Source organism: Salvelinus namaycush, chromosome 28 (genome assembly GCF_016432855.1).
Source record: "Salvelinus namaycush isolate Seneca chromosome 28, SaNama_1.0, whole genome shotgun sequence".
NCBI classification, from domain to species: Eukaryota; Metazoa; Chordata; class Actinopteri; order Salmoniformes; family Salmonidae; genus Salvelinus; species Salvelinus namaycush.
Window position 1 is genome coordinate 10,544,371 of NC_052334.1, and position 7,722 is coordinate 10,552,092.

General features: G+C 41.4%; 1 pseudogene; it reads left to right on the forward strand.

The window, feature by feature from the left end:
* The first annotated feature begins 645 nt into the window (after positions 1 to 645).
* LOC120023035 overlaps positions 646 to 7,722 on the forward strand; it is a 32,705-nt pseudogene continuing 25,628 nt past the window's right edge.

The window sequence follows — 7,722 nt, forward strand, 5'->3', positions numbered from 1 at the left end:
CCTGGAGATAATCTGATTTCTGCGTCATTGTTATCATGGATTCACATACAGAACTGTTGTCCTCTCTCAATGACTTACAGATTGCTGTCATCTTGCTGTTCTCCTATTTCAACTCATCCAGCTGACCCTGGGAGAACTGCAAACTGTTCTTCAGGTCCTGGACCTCTCTGGTCAGGTCGTCCATTATTTTATTAGTTGACTTCACCAGTATTTGGACACAACACTATTTTCTTGTTGTTGTAATAACTGCTTGCAGAAATATTTGTGTTTGATCCTTCACCTGTGATAGAGAGACACCACTGTCCTCAACGGTGCTCCCACTGGCTTTGATCTTTGTCATGGTAGCAATGTAGTCTACGCTGTTACTCCTCGCAGATCCAGACAGGGCAGGTCGCAGGGAAGATGTAAACCTCAACAAACAGCAGAGATCTAGACAGTCCCTCGAGCAAGGCACTTAACCCTAATTGCTCCTGTAAGTCGTTTTGGATAACAGTGTCTGCTAAATGACAAATGTCAAAATATAAATGTAATTCCTCCCTCAGTAGGCAGCTATCAAGGTCAGAGGAAGCATTTTATTGGGCCAGCTTAGCGCCAGGGCCAGAGATGGCACTGTTTGCTCTGAGTTTGTCTGGGACTACAATAAAAATGGGTACTGTTGGGGGTACTCGAGGACTGGAGTTGGGAAACACTGATCTTATTGATCAGTCTGTCTGCCCCCAAATATGTCTCTCTCCACCCCCAGGTGGTATTAGTGACCCTCTCAGTGGGGAGGTGAAGCCCAGGATCCTCCTGATGGGTCTGAGGTGGAGAAGGTTGAATGTACCCTTGTTTTTGTCTTGTAAGGAGTTTTCCATGATGCAATGCAAATGAAACAGACGATCAAATCTTATTTTATCTAAGTTGATTTTCTACAATATGTCCCTTATGTGAGAACCAACAAGCTCTGCAGGGAGGACCTGTCCAACAGTTCTTTTGTCAGATCTGGGACATAACCGGACAGATCGACTTTTTCGACCCGACCTTCGACTACGAGAGTATCTCAGAGGAACAGGAGCCCTCATCATCATCATCAACTCCCAGGTAACTATATAGAAACTGTGGTGTCCGTGCTAGGGTTGCAAAGTTCCCAACATTTTCTGAAAACTCTAGGTTTTTCAGAAATCCTGGTTAAAGAATTCCAGGTTGCAGGATTCCTTCTGGGATTGATAAAGTTCAGTTCAAATAAATTCTAAGAATTTCTCAGAACTGTCTATTGTACAGTGAAAGTAGAAAAGCAAAGTATCTTTGGTTTGTGATAGAAACGAAAAGTTGTTAGATGTGTTCCACTCCTCTTTGATAAAGAGTATCGCTGTGAGGCGCTTCAATCAGCAATTCCTTTTGGTGACTTTGCTGTCTTTGAACCGTCTATGTGTTATTGAAGAGTTCGGTCCAGATCTCTAAGTCCATGGTGTTATCTATTGTGAATGCATCAAAAGGCATTTATGCATTTTTATACAACAAATGTATGAATATTTAGTGTTTACTCTTCCTAGGGCCCACACAAAACATGAAACATGACATAATACAGAACATTAATAGACAAGAACAGCTCAAGGAAAGAACAACATAAATAAAAAAACGGCACACAGTCTACATATCAATACATATCAATACATATCAATACATATCAATACATATCAATACATATCAATACATACACACAAAATATCAAGGTCAAATAGGGGAGAGGCAGCCTCTCGTGTGGGGAAGCGGTCTAAGGCACTGCATCGCAGTGCTAGAGGCGTCACTACAGACCCAGGTTCGATCCCGGGCTGTGTCATAGCCGGCCGTGACCGGGAGACCCATGAGGCATCGCATAATTGTCCCAACGTCGTCCGGGTTAGGGGAAGGTTTGGTTCAGCGTCGTCCGGGTTAGGGGAAGGTCCGGCCGGGATGTCCCGTCGTGCTCTAGCAACTCCTTGTACTCGTGTCACCAGGTGTACGGTGTTTCCTCCAACACATTGTTGTAGCTGGCTTCTGGGTTAATGCAAGCAGTGTCAAGAATCAGTGTGGCTTGGCAGGGTCGTGTTTCAGAGGATGCATGGCTCTCAACCTTCGCCTCTAGTGAGTCCGTACGGGAGTTGCAACGATGGGACAAGACTGTAACTACCAATTGGGGAGAAAAATGGGTTAAAAAGTACAAAAAAAGAAAAACATTTGGGGAGAGGTTTTGTGCTGTTAGGTGTTGCTTAATCTGGGGTTTTTTAAACCAGGTTTACTGTTCATTTGAGCAATATGAGATGGGAGTTCCATGCAATAATGGCTCTATATAATACTGTATGCCTTCTTGAATTTGTTCTGGATTTGGGGACTGTGAAAAGACCCCTGGTGGCATGTCTGGTGGGGTAAGTGTGTGTGTCAGAGCTGTGTGTAAGTTGACTATGCAAAACATTTGGAATTTTCAAGATGATCTCCGAGGAACAGGGGCCCTCATCTTCATCATCAACTCACAGGGGACTACATGGAAACTGTGGTGTCCGTACTAGGGTTGCAAAGTTCCCAAAACTTTCTGAAAACTCCTTGGTTTTCCAGAAATCCTGGTTGAAGAATTCCAGGTTGCAGGATTCTTTCTGGGATTGATACATTTCAGTTCAAATACATTTAAAGAATTTCTCAGAACTGTCTATTGTACAGTGCAAGTAGAAAAGCAAAGTCTCCTTGGATTGTGATAGAAACTAAAAGTTGTTAGATGTGTTCCACACCTCTTTGATGAGTATCGCTGTGAGGCGCATCAATCAGCAATCAGCAATTCCTTTTGGTGACCGCTGTCTTTGAACCGTCTATGTGTTATAGAAGAGCTAGGGCCAGATATCTTCTGAGTCCATGGTGTTATCTATTGTGAATGCATCAAAAGGGATTTGTGGATTTTTATACAACAATATTATAAATGTTTTAAAGCATGTCTAGAGTTTAGCTTCGGATGCCCAGACATCACTCACGTTGTCAACAAAACGAGATTTGGAAGGATGGACTCGAAAGACTACTGTGAGTGTAATAGTAATCCTATAAGGCACTATAAATGCATTAATTACACTCAGGCTGTGCATAGAAAGCGTTAGCTACCTTACTTCTGTTAAAACAGTAGAATAGCGTCAAACTTGCTGTATTAAACCAGTGAGAACCTCCCTCCACCACTCAGACCGTGATGGACCTTACATTCCTGATTCAACTCTCTTTATGAATTACATTTTTCTGTATCTCGCTTTATTGCTTTACGTGTTTTCTGGTAGGTGCTACTGCAATTAAGTTTTTAGCTGCATTAGTACACATTAAATAAATTAAATAAGACTTACTGTTCTTTCCTGTCCTTGTCTGTCTCTAGGATGAGGAGGCACTGAGTCGGCTCCACCTCACAGTAACCAGGGCCTACAAGGTCAACCCAGACATCAACTTTGAGGTGTTTATCCACAAGGTGGACAGGCTGTCGGACGACGCTAAGTTCTAGAAGCACAGGGACAAATGGGCCAATGACGACCTGGCTGACGTCAGCTTAGAGAGGATACATCTAAGGTAATACCGTCAGCGGCAATTTTGTAAGAAGGGACAAATCTGTCGTGGCTCCATATCAAAATCTTTTCAGCTTCAATAAATCTACCTCTGTAAAATGTGGCCAATTTATTCATGACTACATTTAGCTAACAGTTAGCTGATAGTTAATCCAGAGAGTCTTACCTTTGCCTCGATTTGGCAGATCATCATGGCATCTTTAGTTCTTTATGAACAGCTAATTAGCATTTCATTTTGGGGTGGTAAATACAGGCAAATATATTGGTAAAAGTCCCCTTGTCCTAGAGAGATTTACACGGATATCAAAACGTCACGAAACACAACCCTTATGGGAAAAATGAATGGTGGGAAAACGAGTGAAAGCATTTCCCTGTTTGACTGCTCGGTTTTATGGGTATTATGACTCATACTGTGGTATTCTATAAGGAGGTGTCTTCAAATGAAGCTATCATAGCATGAATTACTAGTGGATGGCCAGAGTGCCCTCTTCAAGCTACCATCTAACATTAAGATGTCAATATAATTAACTTACCTTTTAATATCTTACTATGTGTGAGTACACAGAACTATCCTCAGGAGTAATAGGGTGTAATTCAGCACTTTTGACCAGGGCCCATAGAGACCAACCAGGCTGGTTGTTTGGGCAGAAGTGCTTTGACAGAAACAAAAGATGAATGACATTGCTGAATCGAATGGTTGATTATGAACACTTCAAATTTCATCCAGAAGGTGGCAGTAATAAGTAAAGCATCGCAGGCGTATTGTAGAAAGAGGAATATATATACCGTGTAAAGAGAAGATTTCTGATTTGTTTCATTGAGGTTCTTTTGTAAACAAACTGCACAGAAAATGAACAGCGTGAGAGATATTGTTTAAGTACTATTATGACAACCTGTTGTCGTACGTATTTAATTTGGTAACTAACATCTTACAGTAGATGAAACCATACCCTCACCCTCAGTTTATAACTACAAACATATGAGAAAATACATATTTTACGGATTAAATAATTATTAATACCAAGGTTACAAACTTTATAATATAAACATTTAACTTAGCTTTTATATTTATTCATCTGCCTAGAATATTGAGAGGAGGCAACGTTTTAAAGCCTTCACCAATGTAATTAGCAAAGTGTTTGTTGTATCTCATTAGTATGTTCATAAATATGTATGTTCATAAATAAATAAGTACACAGTATGTGATCCCTTTAATCTCTGGACTTTACATGGAAACTTGTATTGGTCTACACACCACATTCAGTGCATTCCGAAAGTATTCAGACCCCTTGACTTTTTCCACATTTTGTTACGTTACAGCCCTAGTCTAAAATTGATTAAACAGCCTTTTTCCCTCAATCTACACACAATTCCCCATAATGACAAAGCAAAACAGTTTTTTCGAAATCTAACTATTCAGACCCTTTACTCAGTACTTTGTTGAAGCACCTTTGGCAGCGATTAACCTTTAACGAGTCACCAACCCGGATCCGGGATCACCCCCCACTCCCCCCCCACTGAGTAGCATAGCTAGCATAGCGTCACAAGTAAATTGTAGCATCTAAATATCATTAAATCACAAGTCCAAGACACCAGATGAAAGATACAGATCTTGTGAATAAAGCCACCATTTCAGATTTTTAAAATGTTTTACAGGGAAGACACAATATGTAAATCTATTAGCTAACCACGTTAGCATAAGACACAATTTTTTTACTCCAACAGTTTTTTCCTGCGTCAGTAGCTATCACTAATTCGACTAAATAAAAATATATATAGCCAACAACCAAGAAACAACTTCATAAGATGACAGTCTGATAACATATTTATGGTATAGCATAGTTTTTTTTTGAAAAATGTGCATTTTTCAGGTATAAATCACAGTTCTACATTGCAGCTGCAATCTGAAATAGTGCTGACGCAGCCAGAACAATTACAGAGACCAACGTCATATAACTAATTACTTATCTTAAAACATTTCAGAAAAATACACAGCGTACAGATATTGAAAGCCCAACATCTGGTGAATCCAAACAATATTTCAGATTTATTAAATGTTTTATAGCGAAAACAAAATGTAGCGCTAAATTAGCATAGCCACGCCAGCCAGAACCAGCTGGGCGCCCGCGACCAGTTCACATGCACGACAGATATATGAAATAACATCGTAAATTGGGTCTTACTATTGCTGATCTTTCATCAGAATGTTGATCAATGTGTCCTTAGTCCTGATGAGTCGTTCAATCCATTCATAATGGCAACTTTCCCTCTTCATTTAGCATATGTACTGGTCGACTGGCCAAAGTAAAAAAAAGTCACAGAACGGAACACGGCAAAACTCCCGAAAAAATTCAAATAATCTGATTAAACTATATTGAAAAAACATACATTAAGATGATATGGTCACATGTATCAAACAAACTTCGAGACGGAGATAGTTTTCATCCGTAACGGCAGCAAAACAGTAGACAATCGCACCTCCAAATAGCGCGAGTCAGAGAACCGGAAGTTGTCGGTCACGCCAAAGAAATAGGTCTTATTTCACGTCAGTACAAGGTAAACAAAAAATTTCTCCTCTGACGTCCTCTTGACACCCAGAGGAAGACGAATGAAGTGTGTTTCGGGTCATAGGTGGCGTGACCATATATAGGCAGAGCGTTGAAGCGAGCATACACATCTTGCATTCTTCTTCTTGGTCAGGGAAAGTGCTGTCAAATGACTTCTGTTTAACTCAGAGACAAAATTGAAACGGTTTTAGAAACTATAGATTGTTTTCTATCCAATGGTATTAATTATATGCATATGTAAGAGCAATAATTGAATAAGAGGCAGTTTAATCTGTAGAGGAAATTATGCTAATGCGAAAACAGCACCCCCTATAGTGGCAAGTTAAAGCCTTGAGTTTTCTTGGGTATGATGCTAGAAGCTTGGCACACCTTTGTTGGGAAGTTTCTTCCATTCTTCTCTGCAGATTCTCTCAAGCTCTGCCAGGTTGGATTGGGAGCACCGCTGCTTGGCTATTTTCATGTCTCTCCAAAGATTTTAGATCAGGGTTCAAGTCCAGGCTCCTGCTGGGCCACTCAAGGACATTCAGAGACTTGCATTGTCTTGGCTGTGTGCTTAGTGTCGTTGTCCTGTTGGAAGGTGAACCTTTGCCCCAGTCTGAGATCCTGAGCGCTCCGGAGAAGTACTTTGCTCCGTTCATCTTTCACTCGATCATGACTCGTCTCCAGTCCCTGCTGCTGAAAATCACCCCAATAGCATGATGCCACCACCAGCATGCTTCACTGTAGGGATGGTGCCAGGTTTCTTCCAGACGTGATGCTTGGCATTCAGGCCAAAAAGTTAAATCTTGGTTTCGTTAGACCAGAGAATCAAGTTTCTCATGGTTTGAGTTCTCTAGGTGCCTTTTGGCAAACTCCAAGCAGGCTGTCATGTGCCTTTTACTGAGGAGTGGCTTCCGTCTGGCCACTCTACCATAAAGGCCTGATTGGTGGAGTACTGCAGAGGTAGTTGTCCTTCTGGAAGGTTATCCAATCTCCACAGAAGAACTGGAGCTTTGTCAGAGTGACCATTGGGTTCTTGGTCACCTCCCTGACCAAGGCCCTTCTCCCCTGATTGGTCAGTTTGGCTGGGCAGCCAGCTCTAGGAAGAGTCTTGGTGGTTCCAAACTTCTTCCATTTAAGAATGATGGAGGCCATTGTGTTTTTGGGGACCTTCAATGCTGCAGAAATTGTTTGGTACCCTTCCCCAGATCTGTGCCTCGACACAATCCTGTCTCGGAGCTCTACGGACAATTCCTTCGACCTCATGGCTTGGTTTTTGCTCTGACATGCACTGTCAACTGTGGGACCTTATATAGACGGGTGTGAGCCTTTCCCAATCATCTCCAATCAATTGAATTTACCACATGAGACTATAGACTAGTAAAATGCACAAGGGGGTACTTCAGGGATACTCCTGGCAGAGCAAAATTCAGTTGTTGGTACATTAACCGAAAAAGGTTTGGAACATTGTTCATCCCCTTCCTGGTCTGAGGTCCAATTTGTTTGTTCAGTCTTTTGGCACAAAATTCCAACTCAGATATAATAAGTCAGTAAACGTGCGTTGACTCTGTTAGACTGACAGGGCGAATGTAATAATTGATGTGTACAACATTGATCCTGTCTAATGTGAA